General features: G+C 47.3%; 1 protein-coding gene across 1 annotated transcript in view; it reads right to left on the bottom strand.

Moving 5' to 3' along the window:
- Positions 1-12,915, bottom strand: part of LOC119977876 (protein-lysine methyltransferase METTL21C-like) — a 58,516-nt gene extending 45,601 nt beyond the window's left edge. Inside the window, exon 1 of the mRNA XM_038819137.1 lies at positions 12,108-12,915. The gene's annotated coding sequence lies outside the window, so the exon portion shown is untranslated. The remainder of the gene's footprint in view (positions 1-12,107) is intronic.
- Between the last annotated feature and the right edge of the window lie 12,325 nt (positions 12,916-25,240).

The raw sequence follows: 25,240 nt of genomic DNA, 5'->3' as shown, positions 1-25,240 counted from the left end.
CGGGAACTCAGCCTGTTGGGGCGGAGCATCGGGGGAGAGCCTTCAGGTTGGCATCGCTGTGTTGATGTTTTCCATGGTATAAGTGGCACAAACCCCCCCCCCCCCACCACCACCACCACAACCTCATCCCCCCACACCACCCCCACACGAACAGTGACACAAGCCCCCAAACACCATCCCAAGACATCCTGGTGCACTAGTCCAGGGCCTATACTGACTTCCCAGAGGCTTCCCACCATCCCAGAGCCACTCACCTCGGTTGGGCATGTTAGTGACCAGGCTCCTGGGGCACTGTCTAGTGCTCACCACATGTGCTGCGGTACATCAGGTGGAGGTAGGAACCCCCGATGGGGCGGACGATCGGAGAGCAGTGTAATGGACAATTTTAATACTTAATATTGAATAACTGCTTAATAGTGTGATTAACCAAAGCTGCAGGCGTTTGTTTGTGTGTGTGTGTGTGTGTGCGCAAGGTTAGAGAGAGTAACTGCAAAACTGATATGCCAGCTGTATGAAGGACGAGATAGTAAAGCCAGGAGAAAAACAACTCCTTATATGGAGTGGAGAAATACTAGTAAGAAGCAAAGCCAGCCATTGTCTACATGAATGCCTGTGTTTAACCTGCTTATCTTTTGAATGTATAAAGACTGAAGGTTGCTGCACTCGGGGCGCCTTCCTCTCTCTCCTGTGGTTAGAGGAATGCGTCCTCTGCAGGGTAAGAAATAAACGACTTGCTCATAACCATGACTGATAGAACATCGTGTATCGCTGTATGCGGACGACCTGCTGTTGTATGTGGCGGATCCAGAGGGTGGAATGCCGGGGGTGATGGAGCTGTTAGCGGAATTTGGGGGCTTCTCGGGCTATAAGTTAAATTTAGGCAAGAGTGAGGTATTTGTAGTACACCCGGGTGATCAGGAGGAGGGAATCGGGAGACTCCCATTTAAGAGGGCAGTGAAGAGTTTCAGATACCTGGGGGTGCAGGTGGCCAGGAGTTGGGGGACTCTCCATAAGCTTAATTTTACCAGGCTGGTGGAGCAGATGGAGGAGGAATTTAAAAGGTGGGACATGGTGCCGCTATCGTTGGCAGGTAGAGTGCAGTCCGTCAAAATGACGGTTCTCCCGAGGTTCTTGTTCCTTTTTCAGTGTTTGCCCATCTTTATCCCTAGGGCCTTTTTTAGAAGGGTGACTAGCAGCATCATGAGCTTTGTTTGGGCGCATGGGACCCCGAGGGTGAAGAGGGTCTTCTTGGAGCGGGGTAGAGATGGTGGAGGGCTGGCGTTACCCAATCTCTCGGGGTATTATTGGGCGGCCAATGTGTCGATGGTGCGCAAGTGGGTAATGGAGGGGGAGGGGGCAGCATGGAAACGGATGGAGAGGGCGTCCTGTGGGGATACAAGCCTGGGGGCCCTGGTAACGGCGCCGTGGCCGCTCCCTCCTACGAGGTATACCACGAGTCCGGTGGTGGCGGCTACCCTCAAGATTTGGGGGCAGTGGAGGCGACATAGGGGAGAAGTGGGGGGCTCAATGGAGGCTCCGTTAAGGGGGAACCATAGGTTCGTCCCGGGGAACATTGATGGGGGATTTCAGGGTTGGCACAGAGCGGGCATCAGACAGCTGAGGGACCTGTTTATTGATGGGAGGTTTGCGAACCTGGGGGAGTTGGAGGAGAAATTTGGGCTCCCCCGGGGAACATGTTCAGGTATCTGCAGGTAAAGGCATTTGCTAGGCGGCAGGTGGAGGGATTCCCTTCGCTTCCCGCGAGGGGGGTGAGCGACAGGGTGCTTTCAGGGGTCTGGGTCGGGGAGGGGAAGATATCCGATATCTACAAGGTTATGCAGGAGGCGGAGGAGGCGTCAGTAGAGGAGCTGAAAGCTAAGTGGGAGGGGGAACTGGGGGAACAGATCGAAGACGGGACATGGGCTGATGCTCTGGAGAGGGTTAATTCTTCCTCCTCGTGTGCGCGGCTTAGCCTCATCCAATTCAAGGTGCTGCATAGGGCCCACATGACTGGGACGAGGATGAGTAGGTTCTTTGGGGGTGAGGACAGGTGTGTCAGGTGCTCGGGGAGTCCAGCGAACCATGCCCATATGTTCTGGGCATGCCCGGCACTGGAGGAGTTCTGGAAGGGGGTGGCGAGGACGGTGTCGAGGGTGGTGGGATCCAGGGTCAAGCCAGGATGGGGACTCGCGATTTTTGGGGTTGGGGTGGAGCCGGGAGTGCAGGAGGCGAAAGAGGCCGGTGTGCTGGCCTTTGCGTCCCTAGTAGCCCGGCGAAGGATCTTGCTACAATGGAAGGATGCGAGGCCCCCAAGCGTGGAGACCTGGATCAATGACATGGCTGGTTTCATTAAGCTAGAGAGGGTCAAATTCGCCCTGAGAGGGTCGGTACAAGGGTTCTTTAGGCGGTGGCAACCTTTCCTCGACTTTCTGGCTCAACGATAGGGTACAGGGACAGTAGCAGCAGCAACCCGGGGGGGGGGGGGGGGGAAAAGGGGGGGGGCGACAATGACTATGTTTGTTTATTTAATTTTAATATATTTTTAAGTTCTTTTGTTGTTCATTGGGGTTGGGGGGTGGGGGGGATGTGATACATGCGTCGATACGGTCTGGGGGTGTCACAGTTATTATGGGTTATTTTGTTGCATTTCATTGTTTGTCATGTTTTATATTTTCTGTAAAAAATTCCAATAAAAATTATATTAAAAAAAAAGAACCATGACTGATAGTTTTTGAGTTTTCCTTTTTCCCAGTTTTCCTTTTTCCCACCACAGCAGCCTGCCCCAGGGACTAGCTGTCGTCCAGGCAGGTCTCGGGCTTCTAGAAACGGCGGTTACAGAACCAGGGACTACATGAGGGGCTGTCAGAAACTATCCAGTGCCTGAGGGTGCAGTTGGAGGGGTCCAACCACGTGCAGGGGCAGGAAGCAGGGCTGACATTGCGTGCCAGCCACGCCAACACCGCACAGGTGGCATCCACGTTGGGAGGCCTTAGGGGGCGAAGATATCAGCCATGTGTCACGATGTCCAAGGCCAGGGGCACTCTGTGCAGGCGGTGGCCAAGACACAGGACAGGGCTGCCCTGTCCCAGGGCCACCTGGACATTGCAGCCTCACTCCAGAACTTGGCCAATCACTACGCGTTCTGGCTGAAGGTGTCGTCGGCATTGCCCGGACGCTGGCTGACCTGCGCCAGTCCCAGAGGGAGGTGGCCCAGTCCCTGTGCTCCATGGCTGCGAGTGTTGAGACAAGAGCGAGCTAACAAGACCAGTTAGTGCCAAGTGGTGGGGGAGTCCCAGGAGCTTGCTCCAGTCACGCCCCCGTCACATGGAGTAGCCCCGGGGGCCATCCAGCACCCCAAGGGATGAAGATGTGATGGGACCAGTCCCGCAGGGAAGGTGCCGGAACACCACAGTGTTTTGGATTCCCTCCCCCTGCCCTCCTGTCCCTGGAGCATCCTTTGGGCAAGGGGCACAGCAGGGTGGCACCATGCCACTCGTGACACCAGGCCCAGTCGCTCCAGAGGACAGTCACCAAAGGGGACCCATGTCACAGGATGCGAACCACAGTAGGCCACCTCCTCCCCTGATGTACTGTCTGGTTATCCACCTAAACATTGCGTTAGGGCAGTCAGGCCAGAAATGTAAACACCAGTTCAGTTGCCACGGGTGCAGCACAGAGGACAGCATTAGAGGCTCGGGCACAAGCCTTTAAAGTGATGTTCCGATGCTATTTTCAAAATAAACACGTGCAAGTTCCAAACTGCCTCAGCGCTCTGTCAGCAGGGTGTGAGGAAAGGGCCGGGCTTGGCTGGCTGGAGAGGGTGTGCTTGGCGGGGGGGGGGTGTGAGGGAGGCAGGTCAAGATGGGCAGACGGTGGAGGTGGTCACAGGCCGGGGACCCCAAATCGGACCCTGCCCATCGATCCAGTACCCCGCCCAACCCCTTTCACACCCCTCCCCATCCCCGCACCCCTTCACCACCTCCGCCACCCCAAGGGTTCAGTGGGTCATGTGATGTTCGTGCTGGAGGACAGATCCCCTAGTTGGTGAGTCGGGAGACAATTAGAGCGTCCCTTCCGTGCCGACTCTGGTGTGCACGTGCAGTCTCACGTAGCTGCTGGGGCCCCATGCCCTGCCCACCCTCACACTCCTCTGTATCCTCCTCGTTGGACGGGGCCTGGCATTCATCGCCCTCTCCTGCCCGTCGCCCGTCTGCTGCGTGATGTTGTGGAGGACGCAGCAGGCCACCACGATGTGGGAGACTCTCCTATCGCTATACTCGAGTACCTCCCCAGAGCGGTCCAGGCACCTGAACCACATCTTCAGCATGCTGCTGCCTTCCTCGATCACGCCTCTGGTTGCTGTGTGGGCGTCATTGTAGCTGGTCTCTGTGCCAGTCTGTGGCCTCCGGATAGGTGTCATCAGCCACGGCTGCAGCAGAAAACCCGTCACCCAGGAGCCAATCCCTCACCCAAAGGTGAGTCTCAAAGGTGTCAGGAACTAATGAGTGTGCTAGGATGAAGATATCATGCACCCATGTCCAGGGAGTGGAGTCTGCAGCAACTGCTTGAAGTTATCATCCAAGGCCATTTGCAAAGATTCTAACACTGAAAGTGGGCCGCCTTCCACCAGCTATGCTGCAGACACTAGAGTAACACTGTGGAGGACCAGAACGGGTGAAGACACACAGGGCACAGGCGCTAAGTGAATGCACAAGTGTAGTTTATCGACTTTCGCATGCAAAATAATTTCAGTGATAAATTTAGTTGGGAATGATTATTTTGGGATTATTTTTATTTATGCATTTGAGCCAAGGAGGTGCTGTGATGGTCAGTGACAAAGGGACGGTAAGGAGGTGCTCTGATGGTCAGTGACAAAGGGCAGCACGGTAGCATAGTGGTTAGCACAATTGCTTCACAGCTCCAGGGTCCCAGGTTCGATTTCTGTTTGGGTGACTGTCTGTGCGGAGTCTGCACGTTCTCCCCGTGTCTGCGTGGGTTTCCTCCAGATGCTCCGGTTTCCTCCCACAGTCCAAAGATGTGCGGGTTAGGTAGATTGGTCATCCTAAATTGTCCTCAGTGACCAAAAAGGTTAGATGGGGTTAATGGGATAGGGTGGAGGTGTGGGCTTAAGTAGGGCGCTTTTTCCAAGGGCCAGTGTAAACTCGATGGGCTAAAGGGCCTCCTTCTGCGCTGTAGATTCAATGATTCTATAAGGGAAGGTAAGATGTGGAACAGGTGATGAATGGGGAATTGGGGTTATGGTTGCTGTTGTCTCACTCACATCATTTCCTCATGGAAAGCGCAGAGAGAAATGAAATGTTGCGATTCCTTTTACCCTTTCTCCTCTGCCTCTTCCTCCTGCTCATCATATAGCTGGTGACCAGAGTTCTCCCCTCATGTGAGGTTGTGCAGTGTACAACACACCATGAACCCTCACACCCACTCTGGTGAATGTGCGCAGGGCTTCTCCAGAAGAACAAAACCACTGTTTCAGCCAACAAATGGCCTGCTCCATCCTACTTCATACCGTGGCAAGGCTCTCATTGTATGCACATTGTACACCAGAATCATCAGCCATGTCTTCTTGCCCAGTAGCCACCCTATAATTTGCTGTTGTAGCTCAAATACAGATGGCCCAGCATTTGGCTGCAGAATGAAGACATCATAACCACTGCCAGGACACCAGCTTTGATCTGCACAATTTACTGCCTGCAGGCACACACCAGCCGGACACTGAAGAAGTGGAATTGCTTTTGGTTCTGGTGTATGGCAGATTTGACATGTCGGACCGGACCGGACTAAATGATCTGCATGCAGTCAATATACCTTGCATCACGGGGAAGGTGGTAGTCCTGGTGCAGCTGCATACCTGCTCTTCCTGCGTGTGTCTGGCCACTGAGAATGAAATGCAATTGGCTCCCATTGAATAGAGAGCCTCAGTGACCACCATTCTCTTCATCCCACCTTACCCAACTGTGGATGGCAAACTAAGACATTTGCTAATATCTCCAGTTCCTGTCTGAATGGAACCAGGCACATAAAGGTTGTGGGTCATTGTCACCTTCCCAGTCTTCTCACTGTTGTTATGGGAGAGGTGTTTTCAGAACCCCAAAATGTATCATGGAGTCCAACCAACCCCCCCCCCCCCCCCCCCCCCACTTTAATGGATTGTTGCTTTTGAAGCACACGGCTTCTTCCCTAGGTGTGGTATTACAATTATGGACACGTGGTTTTTAAAACAAAACAATGTTTATTCCATGAACTCAACTTAACCTTTTAAAATAAACATTGGATCTTTTAACACCCCCTTACTTCAAAGATAACACCGAAAATAATACAACACTACCCAATCCTGCAAACTGTTCTTTTAAACCTCCAAAAGACTTCAACCCTTCAAAAATAGGAGCACAACAGGTTACATTCAATATATTTATAGTCTTTGGATTTGCAGAAACCACGAGACCAGCTCTTTTCCGTCCTGCAGCTATCAGCAAACCAGCCAGGCACCTTTCAGCTGCTCTCTCAAACTGAAACTAAAAACTTCAAAATGGCTGAGCTAAAAGCCCAGTTCCACCCATACTCTGACATCACTGCATTTCTTAAAGGTACATTGCTTAAACATCCATTTCTTAAAGGCACTCTCACATGACACCTCCCCCAAGACAAAAAAACCATCAACTTCAAGATTGTTTCATTTTTCCACTTTTGCAACATCCACTAAGAAATGCACACCATAAATATACATTTTCATTTAAAGAAAACACACTCAAACAGGTATAATAATAGTCCATTTTTCTTTGTTCTTCTTCCTCCAACCGACAAAACCTTCTCGATTGACAGTCTCTTTGAACAAGAAAGTCTCTGCATGACCCATCCATTCCTCTATTCCTCGGCATTGCTCTTTAGAATCAGATACTGTAGTTCAATCTGACCACAGAGCCCCTTGAAATTCTCCAATACAGGAACATTGGTTACCATGTCATTAAAACTGCCTTTTTCTCTCCTTCCCTTTCAAAGTACCTTTTAAGCATATTCACATGACACACTCGGTGAGTCTTCCTTCTATCTGGTGTTTTTACCTCACTTAATTCACCTCAATTAATTTCCTTTCAATCTGATACCGTCCACAAAACCTAGCTTCTAAAGGCTCACCGACCATTGGTAACAACACTAAAACTTTATCCCCACTGGCAAAACTACGAACTTTGGACTTCTTGTCCGCTACCCGTTTCATCACATTTTGTGCCACTTTCAAATGTTGTCAAGCCAATTCAGTTGCTCTATTTAATCGTTCCCTAAAATTTGATACGTAATCCAATAGTGTAATTTCCGATTTCTCACCCACCAATTTTTCCTTAATCAATTTAAGTGGTCCTCTTACCTCATGACCAGAAATTAGTTCAAAAGGACTAAATTTGGTAGACTCATTAAGTGCATCCCTAATTGCAAACAATACGAATGGGATTCCTTTATCCCAATCCTCTGGATAATATTGACAATACGCCCTCAAAATTGTCTTTAATGTCTGATGCCACCTTAATATAGTTCCCTGCGATTCTGGATGGTACGCAGTTGATTTAAATTGTTTTATTCCTAAGCTATCCATAACTTCTTTGAATAACTCTGAAATAAAATTTGATCCTTGATCTAATTGAATTTCTGTGGGGAGTCAATATCTAGTAAAGAATTTAAGTAACTCCTCCACAATCCTTTTAGCTGTAATATTACGTACTGGAATGGCCTCTGGAAACCTACTAGACACATCCATTATAGTCAAAAGATATTGATTCCCACTTTTTGTTTTAGGAAGCGGTCCTGCACAATCAATTAGGACCCTCGTAAAAGGTTCCTCAATTGCTGGAATGGGTATTAAGGGCGCTGGTTTTATCACTGCTTGAGATTTCCCTATCACTTGACATGTGTGACATGATTGACAAAATTCAACTACATCGTTATGTAGTCCAGGCCAATAAAAATGTTTCTGGATTTTAGCTTGAGTTTTCCTTATTCCCAAATGATCTCCCACTGGTACCTCATGTGCAACTCGCAACACCTCCTTTCTATACCCTACCGGCAATACTACTTGATGAACTTCTGCCCACTTTTCATCCGCCTGCATATGTCCAGGTCTCCATTTTCTCATCAAGGCATCACTTTTACTGTAATAACATTCTGGTATACTCTCAGATTCCTCTTCCATATATGCTTTCTGATATATCCGTTTTATTTCTACATCTTTCTATTGTAACTCCGCCAATTTTCCTGAGCTAAAAATATCCGCCTCATCCTCCACCTGTTCTTGTTCTTTTCAACCATCTGATCAAAAATCGTTTCTGATAATTGCACTTCAACTTCATCTTCACTCTTTGATTTCTCCTCTTGTCTTAACCTGTGACTTTGCGACCTTGTTACTACACAATCCAGAAAAATCCCAGGATATTCATCCTTCAACACTTCAGTTGTCTGATTTTCCACTGGCTTATCAACCACAGTACGCATCGCTCCTACCTGCGATCCAGCTATATCATTACCCAAGATAAACTGAATTCCTGGACAAGATAGTTTCTCTATTACTTCTACTACAACTTCACTGGACCTTCCAACTTTACTTTATATAATGGAACACTACTCCTCTCACCCTGAATTCCACATATCACCACCTTTTCTGGCAACATTCTTCCCAAACTACATGCACAAGTAAATTCTTTAAAGACATCTGACACCTTCTTAACAATCACTTCTTGAACAGGCTGTACAATCATTTACACCTCCTTCATTTCCCTTGGGCTTTCCTTTCGAACTCTAGCAAATCCCACTGTCTTCTCCTGTTTTACCACATCAGCCTTTCCAGTGCTTTTCTTCAACCACCAACACTGTGACTTTACATGGCCTAGTTTATTACAGTGAAAACATTTGAAACTTTTCATATCTTTTTCACCCTCCTTGATTTTAAAAAAAAAATCTGAGGTACACTCTCTTTATTGTCTCCCATCAGATCACCTTTGCCCTTACCACTTGAGTATTTCTCATGTCCCCAGTTTCTATCCCTCACCGGCTGAAACTGATGTCAGAAACCAATCTTTGATTTATGAACTAATTCATAATCATCTGCCATTTCTGCTGCTAATCTCGCAGTTTTAACCCTGTTCTTCCACATGAGTTCTCTCTACATCAGGAATTGAATTTTTAAACTCCTCCAAAAGTATAATTTCTCTCAGAGCTTCATACGTTTGGTCTATTTTCAAAGCCCTTACCCACCTATCAAAATTACTGTTTGAGCCTTTCAAACTCCATGTATGTTTGACCAAATTCTTTCCTTAAATTTCTAAACCTTTGTCTGTAAGCTTCAGGCACTAGCTCATATGCACTTAAGATGAATTTCTTCACCTCCTCATACGTTCCAGATACCTCCTCCGGTAGTGATGCAAACACTTCACTAGCCCTACCTACCAGCTTTGTTTGAATCAGTAACACCCACATGTCCTGTGGCCATTTCAGTTGTTTAGCTATCTTCTCAAATGAAATGAAAAAGGCTTCTACTTCCCTCTCGTCAAACTTTGGCAATGCTTGGACATATTTAAATAGATTCCCACCAAGCCTTCAACTATGACGCTCTTTCTCACTATCCTCATCACTATCATCCAACTGTACGTTTCCCTTTACGTCTGCCAATTTTAACTGATTGTCATATTTCCTGGCCATTTTCTGAAGTTCAAACTCCCTCTCTTTATCTTTTTCCCTGATTTGTATCTCCCTTTCTTTTTCTTCTGCTAGGGCTATTCTTTCTTTTCTCCTTTCTTCTCTCTCCTTTTCTTTTTCCTCCCTCTCTCTTTCTCTTTCTTTTTCCTCTCTCTCTCGTATTCATTCAAGCCGCTTTAATTCTTTCTCATGTTCCATTTGTTTAATTTGCAACTGAATTTTTGCCATTTCCAATGAGTTAAACTCTATCTCAGGTAACTTTAAATGCTTAACCACCGCCATAATTACCTCATCTTTTCGCATTTTGTCTGGTAATGGTAACTGCAATGTTTTTGCCAAATCTAACAGTCTGCTTTTCGTCTCTGTCCGTAAGGTACTGCGTGTGACCGTCTCCACCCCCAATAACTTCTGAGCCTCTGAAAGAGCCATTGTCCACAACACACTTCCCACTTAAACTAAAATACCACACCGGAAAAGCAACAAACCTTCACTGTCTTTAAGTTCACAAAAGCCAATCCAATAGATAGACTTGTAAACCCCTCAAGCCCCCAATTGTTATGGGGGAGTGTTTTCAGAACCCCAAAATGTATCATGGAGTCCAACCAACCCCCCCCCCTCCCCCTTTATGGATTGTTGCTTTTGAAGCACACGGCTTGTTCCCTAGGTGTGGTATTAAAATTATGGGCACCTGGTTTTTAAAACAAAACAATGTTTATTCCATGAACTAAGCTTAACCTTTTAAAATAAACATTGGATCTCTTAACACCCTGTACTTCAAAGATAACCCTTAAAATAACACACTACCCAATCCTTCAAACTGTTCTTTTAAACCTCCAAAAGACTTCAACCCTTCAAAAATAGGAGCACAACCGGTTATATTCAATATATTTATAGTCTTTGGATTTGCAGAAACCACGAGACCAGCTCTTTTCCTTCCTGCAGCTATCAGCAAACCAGCCAGGCACCTTTCAGCTGCTTTCTCAAACTGAAACTAAAAACTTCAAAATGGCTGAGATAAAAGCCCAGCTCTCCCCATACTCTGACATCACTGCATTTCTTAAAGGTACATTGCTTAAACATCCATTTCTTAAAGGCACTCTCGCATGACACTGTCAATATCCTAAATGGTTAACATTGTCCAGAAACTGAACTGGACCAGCCATATACTGTGCCTACAAGAGCAGGTGAGGGGGTGGGAATCCTGTAGCAAGTAACTCACCTGCTGCCTCCCCAAAGCCTGTCTACTATCTGCAAGGCACAAGTCAGGTGTTTGACAGAGTACTCTCCACTTGCCTGGGTGAGTGCAGCTCCAACAACACTCAAGAAGCTCAACGCCATCCAGGACAAAGCAACCACTTAACCGGCACTCGATCCACCACCTTAAACATTCACTCCCTCCATCATTGACACAATGGCAGCAGTGTGTGCCTTATACATGAAACACAACAGCAACTCACCAAGGCTCCTTCGAAAGTACCTTCTAAACCTGCAATCTCCACTACCTTGAAGGACAAAGGCAGCAGATACATGGAAGACCACCACCTGCAATTTCGCTTGAAGCCACACACCATCCTAATTTGGAACTATGTCACTATTCCTCACTGTCAGTAGGACACAATCCTGGAGCTTCCTCCCTATCAACACTGTAGATTGTAGGTGTACCTTCAACACATGGACTGCAAGATATCAAGAGGGTGACCCATTGCCAACTTCTCAGTTAGACATGGGTAATTAATGCTGGCCATGCCAGCAACATCCACATTGTATGAACAAATAAAAAGAGCCATTTGCAATGCCGTCCTTGCCCGGGTTTAAGGCTGCAACATGTGAAAGATTTAATTAAGGGTGTCTTTACTGAGATGCATGATGCAACATGCATTGTTCCTCACTAAAGCCAGGTAAGAGAATTGCTCTATCTCTGATCACCCTAAATTGTTGTGCCTCTTGCAGACACTTTCTCCACACCCTGCCCCGACCCCTTTCAGGAGCCTGTTCTGCTCTATGTAGTATCCTTTAAGATATGCTGTACCCAAGGGGACACTGTGATCTGCCAGCTCTGCATATTCCAGCAGAGGTTCAATGTGTGCCCTGATATCCACGTGTGTACACTGATACCCGAATGTGTGCAGTAACCCCCTCATCAATATGGTATCTTGTGCAATCCACCCAAAGTATGCACAAATGGCCTCTCGTTTGAACCTCTCGTCCTTGGCACTCGAAACATACACTCTGCACAGCGCTCTTGCTCAGTAAATCTGAATTCAAACTGCGTGCAAATATTAGCAAAACTTGACCAAAATCTGAACTAGAAAAATCCAATTATGTTTGAATGAAAGCAAAGCAGTTTTTGCAAATTGAGCAAATGAACATCACATTAATAATGTGAAAATAAGCACGAAAACGTGTACCTTGTTGTGAAGAAGACTGAGAACTGTTGTGCATCTTCACTCTCGGAGTGTCAGCAGTTCTGGCCCACGGGCTGCAGTAAGTAGTTACCTCTCGAGGACACGCCCCCAAAAGCCAGGTGGTTTAGTGATTGACAATTGCACAGCAACATTACTCAATAACAACAGAATTCATTATACAACGGCAAGAGAATTCAAACGCTTCTGCTGGCTCACTCAAAGGGCTCTTTGGCTGCTATTGCAGAGAGATGTTACACTAGCCTCGCCCAAGGGAGGTTGATGCCAGGGCGTTAAAGGCTGAGCGGTTAGAATTCCTCTGGAAATGGGGGAATTGGAGGGAATGTCTGGATTATCCTCCACAGGGGCCGACACCATCCACTGATCACCAGGTTTGACAGCCCGAGTCCATGGAGGGGGTCTTACTGGTCACACGCACATTACCAGGCTGGAACATTTGGGGATCACCCAGCTTGTTTTCTAAAGGGCTGGAAAGTCCGCGGAAATGAGGGAGAAATTACAGAAACGATCATCTTAAGTTATTTGCCCGCGGTTCCTGACGAATTCACAGTGGGAGCCCGCGAAAATCTTGTGAAAGCTTCAACCTGCAGTAAATTGCTCCATGATTCGCTCTGATTTACACATACCCACCCCCGTCAGAGCAAATCAACCTCTGGCAGCTTTCACCTCACAACTCCAACGGAGAGCTTTATTTCATTCTTCATTTCACAGACCCCCTCGGGAATACATCGGAATCGACCTGTTGTCTTGAGTGCGGTAACTGTTCAGCACAATGGAACACGTCCCCCGACTGGACCTTACTGGACCCTGAATGCTATCCAGCCAAGACAGGCTATGCACTTTGGCCGCATGTAGGCACTCGGCTGCCGAGCAATTAATGTTACTGTCCTGAGAATGGGCCAAAGGCAGTTTCTGCCTTCTTGCATTGAAAAGGGTGCATTTAAAATATTTACTTCCAGGCCAACAAACTGTGCAGGTTTTAAGGCTTGGCTTGTCGATGAGCTGTATTTATGCTAGAATGTTATAACCAGATAGCACTGCCTGCTAACGTTCAGATCTCAAAACAGTATGTGAAATGTTATAGAAAAAATAAACGTAGAATCCAACTTCAAAGTAAGCCAGAGAAATAGGACAAAAGCTTTCCAATGGTGCATTTCTTTAATTAGGATGAAGGGTGAAAAGTAAATTAGAAAAAACATATTTTGAAAGTGATAGGGCTGAACAGTAGACATATTCTTTTGATGGACTGTTCACACTCCCGGAGTGGGATGGAACTAAAGGGATAAACTTCGGTGGACCAAAGGATATTTTCTTAATCTTAACTTTTCTGGCACTTACCCCAGGTAAATTCAAGGGCAGTGAAAGGTATTTGAGACGTGGAGAAGAATGTATGGACTAAAAACAATATCAAAGTCAGCTATCATAATAAAATGATCCTAAAAATTAAGCAGCATATTTCCCACATTGGAAATAAGTGTCAGATATATGTTTTTTTCTGTTCATGTATAACACTTGCACATCAATTTAGCTGCCATACTTAATTTACTGCTAATTCTTTCTGCTACTTTGTACTATTGTCAACAGCAAAAGGAATATCACTTTATTCACACCCATTATGGTGAGTAGAGTGCAACAGAGAGAGTTGGGCAATTCACCGGATGATCGAATGTATGCAACAACGGCAGTGCCATTGGCCTTTTATTTTAATTTGCGGTCTATCTATCTATCTACAGTCAAGCAGTTTGATCAGATATGCAACAGAAACTCAGCTTCTCAGAAATGCAAGATTATCCATTCTCGGTAAGACCAAAATGTAATGTCCAATCAACCAGAAATGACGCAACCTGTAATATTACATTGTGGAGTGAATCACTCCAGCACATAGTGTTATTAGATGATGGATTTGATTTGAAGCCAATATGATGAACGATAAAGTGAAAGATGCATGGCAAAATATTTCACAAGTGACTGAGATTTATTGGGACTGATAGCAGGGATAGTGATGTACATTATTGCAACCACCTATGAGGCTTAGAATAGAATCTCTATAGTACAGAAGGAGGTCATTCGACCCATTGAGTCTGTACCAACCCTTTGAAAGACCACTCTACCCTTGTCCACACCCCTGTCCACTTTGTCCTATCCCCATAACACCATAACCTAACCTGCACATCTCTGGACACTAAGGGCCAATTTAGCATTGCCAATCCACCTAACCTGCACATCTTTAAAAACCGGAGCACCTGGAGGAAACCCACACAGACATGCGGAGAACATGCAGACTCCACAGTACAAACTCCACAGACAGTCACCCAAGATCGGAATTGAACCTGGGTCCCTGGCGCTTTGAGGCAGCAGTGCTAACGACCGTGCCACCCCGCGCTTGCTTAGAAATAGGTTAATGCTCACCGCTTTCTATTCTCATAAAACACAAATAGATATGGATAGTTAAAATAAGGAAACAATCAATCCCTCAGCGAGGCTATTTAGATTTGGAGCACCTATTTTATTTGGGTCAACAGGAATTTCCCAACTTAAATTGTTGCGTATGCTTTTTCTGCTCTCAGAATAGAAAGCTCAAAGCAGCAAGTATATTGCAATCTTTACAATAATATCCAATAATATCTGTGTGGCTTTACCACTTTGCCAAATGGGGTAGACTCAGAACAGATCTAGCAAGTCAAGACTGGGCACCCATAAGGCGCTGTGGGCATCAGTAACAGCAGAATTGTACTCAGCCACGATCTGTCACCTCAGGGCCTGGTATATCCCCCACTCTACCATTACCACCAAGCCAGGGGATCAACTCTGGTTCAATGAAGAGTGCAGGAAAGCATGCCAGGAGCAATACCAGGCATACCAAAAAATGAGGTGTCAACCTGGTGAAGCTACAACACGGGACTAATTGTGTGCCAAACAGCATAAGCAGCAAGTGATAGACGGAGCTGAGGGATTCCACAACCAACGGATCGAATCAAAGTTCTAAAATCCTGGCATATCCAGCCGTGAATGGTGGTGGACAATTAACCAACTCACTGGGGGAGGAGGCTCCACAAATATCCCCATCCTCAATGATGTACATCAGTGATAAAGACAAGGCTGAAGCATTCAAAATAATCTTCAGCCAAAAGTGCCGAGCAGTACATGATCCATCATCTTCTCCTCCACAGGTCCCAATGCCACAAATGCCAGCCTTGAGCCAACGCGATTCACCCTACGTGATAACACAAAAAGGCTGAAGGCACTGGATACTGCAAAGGCTTTGGGTCCTGATAATATCCTGGCAACAGTACTGAAGACTTGTCCTCCAGAACTTACCGCACCCCTAGCCAAGCTGTTCCAGTACAGCTACAATGCTGGCATCTTTTCGGCAATGTGGATAATTGTCCAGGTATGTCCTTTATACATAAAGCAGGACAAATCCAATCCAGCCAATTACCGACCTATCAATCTACTCTCCATCATCAGTGAAGTGATGAAAGGGGTCATCAACAGTGCTATCAAGAAGCACTTACTCAGCAATAATCTGCTCACTGACACTCAGTTAAGGTTCCACCAGAGTCCTCAGCTCCTGACCTCATTACAGCCTTGGTTCAAACATGGACAAAAGAGCAGAACTCCAGAGGTGAGGCAAGAGTGACTGACCATGATATTAAGGCAGCATTTGATGAATAAGCTTCAAGGAGTCAATGGGAATCAGGAGGAATGCTCTCCACTAATTGGAATCATACTTGGCACAAAGGAAGATGGTTATAGTGGTTGGAGGTCAATCATCTCAGCTCCAGGACATCACTGCAGGAGCTCCTCAGGGTAGTGTCCTGGGCCTAACCATCTTCAGCTGCCTCATCAATGACTTTCCTGCCAATATAAGATCAGAAGTGAAGATGTTCACTAATAACTGCACAATGTTCAACACCATTCAAAACTGCTCAGATACCGCATCAATCCATGTCGTCCCAATGCAGCAAGTCCTGGACAATCTCCAGGCTTCAACTGAAAAACGGAAAGTAACATTTGCGCCACACAAGTGCTAGCTAATGACCATCTCCAACAAGGGAAGATCTAACCTTCACCCCTTGACATTCAATGATGTTACCATTTCTGAATCCCCCACAATCAACATCCTGGGGGGTTATCATTGACCAGAAACTGAACCTGATTAGCCTTGGACTAAATCACTGGCTTTGAAAGCAGACCAAGGCAGGCCAGCAGCACGGTTCGATTCCCGTAACAGGCTTCCCGAACAGGCGCTGGAATGTGTCGACTAGGGGCTTGTGACAATAAGCGATTTTCATTTCATTTCATTTTCATGTTAATACTGTGGCTACCAGGGCAGGTCAGAGGTGAGGAATCCTGCAGCGAGTAACTCACCTTCTGATTCTCCAAAGCCTGTCCACCATCTACAAGGCACAAGTTAGGGGTGTGATGGAATACTCCCCACTTGCCTGGATGAGTATAACTGCAACAACACTCAAGAAGCTCGACACCATGGCGGACAAAGCAGCTTGCTTGATTGGTATCCCTTTGACAAACAGCCATTACTACACTGCCAATGAACAGTGGCAATCGTGAGTATCATCTAGAAGGTGCAGGAACTCATCAAGACTCCTTAGGCGGTACCTTTCAAACCCACAACTGCTACCATCTAGGAAAAGGGCAGCAGACACACAGAACACCACCACCTGGAAATATATTGTAATTTCTTCATTGTCACTGGATCAAAACTCAGGAATTCCCTCTCAAACAACAGTGTGGGTGTACCTAATCACAAGGACCAAAGCGGTTCAAAAAGTCAGCTCACCACCACCTTTCCAAGGATAGCGAGGGATGGGCAATAAATTCAGGCCTGACCAGCGAAGCCCTTTTCCCGTGAATGAATTTTTAAAACCAAAGCTACAATGACATCATAACTGTAATGGCAGTGTGACTCAGAAACCAATTCACTGCTGGAGTTAAAGATACCATGTAATAGTTGATTCAATATCAGATGTGAGTCATGTGGAGCAATTAGCAATAATTTAAAGATACATGACCAACAATTTAGAATGATTTCTTTGTTTTGTCTAGCGAAAACCCCACACTCCTGAATGTCTCGATACAACTGTGTTGGAAATCGTTGTAAATTTAGGTTTGGATATCAAAAATTGTCATGGGCAGAGCTTCGATAATGTCACAAATATGGCAGAATAATATTCAGGTCTGCAACCTGAAGCATGCAGGTCCTGTGCATTATTCGCCCCATGTAGCAGTCACTCCTTGAATTGAATCTGCAACGTTGTTGCTGAATCCTGAGAGGGAACCACACTTTTCTGACTTGGTTCAAAACATGTATGGCTTTTTTCGGTTTCCACGCATCGGTGGATCATGTTGTAATCTGCAGTCTTTATCTGGCCTTGCCTATCTGTGACTCCAGACTCAAAGCAATGTGGTTGACTCTTAAAATATCTTCCGAAATTGCCTAGCATGTCACTCGGTACACGGGCAGTTGGGATGGCAATAAATGCTGATCCAGCCAGTGACATCCACATCCCATGAATAAATTTTTTAAAAACATGCACAGAGCAGGCACAACATCGAGGGCCGAAGGGCCTGTTCTGTGCTGTACTGTTCTATGTTCTATGAAAGAGCAGTGCTCTGAAAGCTAGTGATTCGAAACAAACCTGTTGGACTTTAGCCTGGTGGTTTAAGACTTCTTATTCAACAGAATGATATTCTTACTCTTTTGTGGAATCATTTACTTCAAAGAATTAATGCTGTCAGCAAATCATTGCAAAATATTGATACAAATTTATTGAAAGCTACACAATTAGCCTCAGTTAAATGTTTTATCATGGAAGTTCAAAATGAGTATAGATGGGTGCAAGCAGATGCACTAACATAACTGAAAATATAGATTCCTCTATGTGGCAATCTTTGTGAAGGGTTTCCATGGTGGAAGGCGTAGTGATCACAAAGACACACAAAGCTCTTTTGAAGAACTAAACTAATTTTATTATACACTATTAAATTTGAGTTCGACACTTATTATAAGTAGCAAACATATATAGAACATAGAACAGTACAGCACAGAACAGGCCCTTCGGCCCTCGATGTTGTGCCGAGCACTGATCACCCTACTCAAACCCACGTATCCACCCTATACCCGTAACCCAACAACCAACCCCCCCCCCCCCCCCCCCAACCTTACTTTTAGGACACTACGGGCAATTTATCATGGCCAATCCACCTAACCCACACATCTTTGGACTGTGGGAGGAAACCGGAGCACCCGGAGGAAACCCACGCACACACGGGGAGGACGTGCAGACTCCGCACAGACAGTGACCCAGCCGGGAACTGAACCTGGGACCCTGGAGCTGTGAAGCATTTATGCTAACCACCATGCTACCGTGCTGCCCCTATATATATAAGAATTAAACTACAATCACTAACACTATCTCTAGCTATGAACTAAAACTATAATATCTTAACTAGCTCTGCATTACACTTTGAATCTTGTCTCCTTCAGCTCTAATGTTAGGGCAGCAGGGTAGCATGGTGGTTAGCATAAATGCTTCACAGCTCCAGGGTCCCAGGTTCGATTCCCGGCTGGGTCACTGTCTGTGTGGAGTCTGCACGTCCTCCCCCTGTGTGCGTGGGTTTCCTCCGGGTGCTCCGGTTTCCTCCCACAGTCCAAAGATGTGCGGGTTAGGTGGATTGGCCATGCTAAATTGCCCGTAGTGTCCTAATAAAAGTAAGGTTAAGGGGGGGGGGGGTTGTTGGGTTACGGGTATAGGGTGGATACGTGGGTTTGAGTAGGGTGATCATGGCTCGGCACAACATTGAGGGCCGAAGGGCCTGTTCTGTGCTGTACTGTTCTATGTTCTAATGTAATGTCCTCCCAGAAGCACAAGAGCCAGTGCAATATATAGCACTATCCCTTAGCTCCCTCTAGTGGCTAGGCTTAACATACCATTAACACTTCACATGCTGTACATTTGTACAATATTACACACTGATACAATAATAATCCAATAATAATCTTTATTAGTGTCTCAAGTAGGCTTACATTAACACTGCAATGAAGTTACTATGATAATCCCCTAGTAGCCACTCTCTGGCACCTGTTCGGGTACACAGAGGGAGAATTCAGAACGTCCAATTCACCTAACAGCACATCTTTCAGAACTTGTGGGAGGAAACTGGAGCACCCGAAGGAAACCCACGCAGGCATGGGGAGAACGTGCAGACTCTGCACAGCTAGTGACCCAAATTGGGAATCGATCATGGGACTCAGGCTCTGTGAAGCAACAGTGCTAACCACTGTGCTACCGTGCCTCCCATACTGTGTTACCGTGCCATCCAGACTGCGCTACCATGCCGCCCATACTGCGCTACCGTACCGTCCATACTGTACTACCAGACCATCCATACTGTGCTACCGTGCTGTCCATACTGTGCTACTGTGCTGCCCGTAACCGACGAGAAGCATACAAGAGGCAGGAAGTTGTTTTTCTATGAATCTAGAGAAAATGAAATCAATTTAAAACGGAATTCTATGATAAGATTATCGAAGAGATTGTCAATGTTATTTGTAACACAATAATAGTACTATTGCAGAGTAGAAGTGAATCCCTGAAAAAAATCTTGTGAGCCTTTTGACAGAAATATGGACAAAAATGATGAAAGCCACTGCAGTAAGTGAATTCTACCAGGAGGACATAGGGGCTTATCTTTTTGAAGACGGAGGGAATCAATTCATTCACTTAATCGAAAATTATTAGCTCTGTGCTTCAATGGGCCCTGATCGCGGGCATGGCCACCGCGGGGGCCCTCCCCCGGGGTCGGATACCCCCGTGCCCCTCCGAGGACCACCCCAGCCGACCTACCTGCCAGGTCCCGCCATGTGGGACCATGTCTAATCCGCACCGGCGGGACTGACCAGAAACGGACTGCCGCTCAGCCCATCGGGGCCCGGAGAATTGACGGGTGGGCTGCTGCCAACGGTCCCCGATGGGCATGATGTGAACCCCGCCTGAAAACTAGCGCCGGAGAATACAGAAGCCGGCGTCGGGGCCAGATTCACGCCGCCCCCCCCGCCCCCCCACTGGGGATTCTTCGACCCGGCGGGGAGTCGGAGAATCCCGCTGCTTTTATTCCACTTTGAATACAAAACTTGATATATTAATTTCTGCTGCTTATACTTGTCCTTATTCTAAACCGAATTCTGAGGTGAGTGTGACCTCCATCACAAGTTCTGTATCCATCTAGCCACCCCACCCCGAATCCCGTATGATTTTAATTTTTGTACCAGTCTGCCATGTGGGATCTTGTCAAATGCTTTACTAATGTCCATATGAAATAGATCCACAGCCCTTCCCTCATCAATTTCCTTTGTCGCCGCTTCAAAAAGCTCAATCAAGTTGGTGAGCCATCACCTTCCCTATAAAAAGCCATGCTGCCTGTCACTAACTGGTCCATTTTTCTCCAAATGTGTGTATACCCTGTCCCTCAGTATCTTTTCCAAAAGCTTCCACACCACTGATGTCAGGCTCACCGGTCTATAATTTGCTGGATTATCCCTGCTTCCTTTCTTAAACAAGGGAATAATATTGGCTATTCTCCAGTCCTCTGGCACCTTGCCTGTGGTCAAAGAGGATGTGAAGATATCTGCTAGGTGGGCAGCATCGTAGCATAGTGGGTAGCACTGTTGCTTCACAGCACCAGGGTCCGAGGTTCGATTCCTGGCTTGGATCACTGTGCGGAGTCTGCACGTTCCCCCTGTGTCCGCATGGGTTTCCTCCGGGTGCTCCAGTTTCCTCCCACAAGTCTTGAAAGACATGCTTGTTAGATAATTTGGACATTCTGAATTCTATCTGTGTACCCGAACAGGTCCCAGAGTGTGGCGACTAGGGGCTTTTCACAGTAACTTCATTGCAGTGTTAATGTAAGCCTACCTGTGACAATAAAGATTATTATTATTATTATTTCTCCCCTTGCCTCCCGCAGTAATCTGGGATAGATACCATCCTGCCCCGGGAACTTGTCTACCTTAATGTAATTTAGGATACTCAACACTTCCACCTTTGATGTCATAGAATCGTAGAATTTATAGTGCAGAATGCCATTCAGCCCATCGAGTCTGTACCAGCCCTTGGAAAGAGCACCCTACCCAAGCACACTGCTCTACCCTATCCCCATAACCCAGTAACCCCACCTAACTTTTTGAACACTAAGGGCAATTTATCATTGCCAATCCACCTATTCTGCACATCTTCGGACTGTGGGGGTCCCAATCGGGGATGTGAAGAGGAAGTGGGAGGAAGAGTTGGGAGGAAATTGTAAGTCGGGCTATGGGAGAAGGCCCTGAAGAGAGTCAATGCATCCTCATCCTGAACAAGCTCAGCCTGATCTAGTTCAAGGTGGTCCACAGGGCTCATTTGACTGTGGGCCAGATGATTAGGTTTTTTGAGGAGGTGGAGGACAGATGTGGGCGGTATGGGGAAGTCCAGTGAATCACATACACATGTTTTGGGCATGTCCGAAGCTGAGGAGATTTTGGCAGGATTCTCAGAAGTCATGTCAGAGGCCCTGGAAGGGAGGGTCACTCCGAGTCCAGTGGTGGCAATATTTGGAGTGTCGGAAGATCTGGGAGCCCAGGAGGGGGAAGAGAGGCCGACGTTTTGGCCTTTGCCTCCCTGGTGGCCCCGAGACGGATTTTTGCTGGGATGGAGGGACTCGGAGCCTCCAAAGTCGGGGGTGTGAGTCAGTGACATGGCAGGTTTTCTTAGGCTAGAGAAGATTAAGTTCACCTTAAGTTCATTACAGGGATTCGCTCGGAGGTGGCAGCCGTTCATTGACGTCTTTAAGGAAAACTGATCATCAGCAGGAGGGGGGGGGGGGAATTCGAGGGGGGAAAGAGGAGGCATGGAAGTGAAGAATAAGGGCAAGGAATCTAATATATGGGTAGCTAGGAGTTAGAGCGGGGGAAGTTGGATATGTTATTGTGGGGTTCTTTTGCGTGTGTTGGAGCGCTCTGGTGCTCAGAATGTTAAAATGTTAAAATTCTAAATGCCTCAATAAAATATTTTCTAAAAAAAAAACTTTGGACTGTGGGAGGAAACTTTGTGAAACACAGAGAATAACATCCAATGTATCTTGTTGATTGCCATATATGTTCATGCACTGCCTCATTCTGAACAAACCTTAATTGTGATGCATGGATATTTTAAGAAAAGAGCTGCAATGTTTTTATTAGTGATGCACTATCAATTACGACGAGACGAGAGTAGAGAGTAATCGAGGCTTTGTTAAGCAGAGATGTGGAGCCTCCTCCAGCTGCTGCCGAAATGGCTGCTGTTCGGTGAGCCCACACATTTATACTCCGCCTACTGGGCGGAGCCAGCAGGCAGTCTCGTTCTTAATGGGGGATGGTGGGTGGAATTTTCTTCTTTGTGTTTGTTGGGGATTGTTATGTTTTGCATATGTATGTTTGAACGGGGGGGAGGGAGATCAGTGGGGGATAGGCTGCTTGGCGCCATGGGCAGGGGCTACCAGGCTAGTTGGGCGGGCTAGCTCATGGAAGTGCAGTGGGGGTGAGCAGGTCATCAGTTTGTTGAAGGGGGTTGGGATTGCTATATTGTTGTGGAGGGGTAATTGGTCTGCTGAAAGGGGAGGGACTCGCTTGGAGACAAATTGGAGGTCGATGAAGGTGGGAACCCGAGGGAGGGCCTGAGGAGGCACGGGTCACGGGGTGGAGGCTGGCCGAAAAAAGGTGATGGCTGACAGGCAGAGGAGGGGGACGGGGTACCCCCCGACCAGGCTGATCACATGGAACGTGAAAGGTCAAGAGGGCTCATGTGTTTGTGTATTTGAAGAATCTGAAGGGGGACGTGGCAATGCTGCAGGAGACACACTTCAGGGTGCTGGATCAGACTAGGCTGAGGAAGGGGTGGGTCGGGCAGGTATTTCATTCGGGGATACTAGGGGGGTAGCGACCTTGATCGATAAGTGGGTGTTATTTGAGGTAGGGAGCATAGTGGCAGACTTGGGGTTAGGTACGTTATGGTGAGTGGGAAACTGGAGGGGATGCCGGTGGTATTAGTGAATATCTATGCACCAAACTGGGATGACGTGGAGTTATGTGGCGGGTGTTGGGGAAGGTTCCGGACCTGGAGCCAGATAGACTGATCATGGGGAGGAACTTTAACACAGTTATGGAGCTGAGATTGGATCGGTCGTGTTCGAGGATAGGGAGGATGCCAGAGGCTGTGAAGGAACTAAAGGGGTTTATGGAACAGATTGAGGGGTAGATCCGTGGAGGTTCGGACAACCAAGAGCGAAGGTATTTTCTTTTTTCTCCCATGTTCACAAAGTGTACTCCCGGATTGATTTTTTTGTTTTGAATGGGGCCTTGCTAGCGGGACGGGGGGGAGGTGGGGGGGGGGGGGGGCGTATGGGAGGCGCTGAAGGTAGTAGTTAGGGGGGAGCTAATTTTAGTACGGATTAATAGGGAGAAGGTGGAGTGGGTGGAGATGGATAGGCTGGTTAGGGAGATCCTCCAGGTGGATAGAAGGTATTCTGAAGCCCCGGAGGCGGGGCTGTTGAAGGAGCGGCAAAAGCTGCAGATGGAGTTTGGGCTGTTATCTATGGGGAAGGTGGTGGGGCAGTTGAGGAAGGCGAGAGGGGTGGTATATGAGTATGGGGAGAAGGCCAGTCGGATGCTAACACACTAGCTCTGGAAAAGGGAGGCGGCCAGGGAGATAGGAAGAGTGAAGGACAGAGGGGGGAAACACGGTCTTGGACCCAGCAGGGGTGAAAGGGGAGTTCAGTTGTATGAGTCGGAGCCCCAGCTGGGTTGGAGGGGATGAGGCAGTTCTTGGAGGTTTTGGGGTTTCCGAAGGTGGAGGAAAGGTTGGTGGAGAGGCTGGGAGCCCTGATCGGGATTGTGGAAGTAGTAGACGGATTGGAGGCCATGCAGTCAGGCAAGGCCCTGGGACTGGATGGCTACCCAGTGGAATTTTATAAGAACTTTTCTGGAATGCTGGGCCCGCTGCTGGTGAGGGCATTTAATGAGGCAAGGGAGCGGTGTGTTCTTCCCCCAACAACGTCACAGGCTTCGATCTCATTGATCCTGAAGCAGGAGGACGCAGAGCAATGTGGGTCCTACAGACCAATCTCCCCACTAAATGTTGACGCCAAATTGCTGGCCAAGATTTTGTTGACTTCAAGGTGAAGTTCAAAGCAATAAAACCATACACCAATTAGTAAGTCCAAACAACTGAGTTTATTATAATACAATTATAATAACTACCCATGCACACGCTAAAAGGATTAAACTTATTCCTACCGCTAAATAAACTAATACTTATCTCGAAGGAACTGCCGGGTCAGGGAACAAGGCCGCTTGCTCTGCTCAGGTCTGCAGACTTCAGGTTGGTATCAGTTAAAAGGGGTCAGGAGTGTCTATCTCGGGGAGCGATCGTTGTGAGGCACTTACTTGCTGGCGGCTGCTGTCCGAACCCTCTCCTCTCTCTCCGTCAGGGTCTTCTTGGCAAAAGCTGGTCGAGGTGCTGGTCCACGGAGGAGTGCTGGTCAAGGAGAGAGGAGGGCTGGACGAGAAGACTGAACCATGTGTGGGACCTGTCTTTTATAGGTTCCAGGGATCCGCACCCCTTTGGGCGGACTCCCTTACCTGCTTGGAATCGATTGGGTCTCTTCCCAATCGATATGTTTGAATCTCCCCAATACTGAGGCTGTTCCTTAGCGACTGGGCGGGCCTTCAGGCTCTTTGTTTTCGAACCTTGCTGGTGCCTGAGTGTCTGGTATCCTTTACAATGTTGCAGTTGCTTCCCCAATTGTGTCCATTGTCTCTGGAATCGTTCCATTAACATGCTAATTATCCCGGTGATTGCCTCATTAGTAAGCGGAACATTCGTTTCGGGGCTGTCTGCTTTCTTAGCAGACCGAATCCACACCTGCTAGGTGCAGCCTGCTGGCGCTGCAAACATTGTCCATTTTATCCTATATGCTTTGCGTTCCTCCATTTTGTATTCAGGGAATGGCCAACTTCGGTGGCTACAAAGGGGCTATTCCGGGGGTGGGTGGGGGGGGGGGGGGGGCTCGTTGTATGCGGACGA

This window comes from Scyliorhinus canicula, chromosome 14, assembly GCF_902713615.1.
Source record: "Scyliorhinus canicula chromosome 14, sScyCan1.1, whole genome shotgun sequence".
Classification (NCBI taxonomy): domain Eukaryota; kingdom Metazoa; phylum Chordata; class Chondrichthyes; order Carcharhiniformes; family Scyliorhinidae; genus Scyliorhinus; species Scyliorhinus canicula.
Note: the sequence above shows the minus strand (reverse complement) of the source record. Positions and strands in the feature narration are given on the sequence as shown.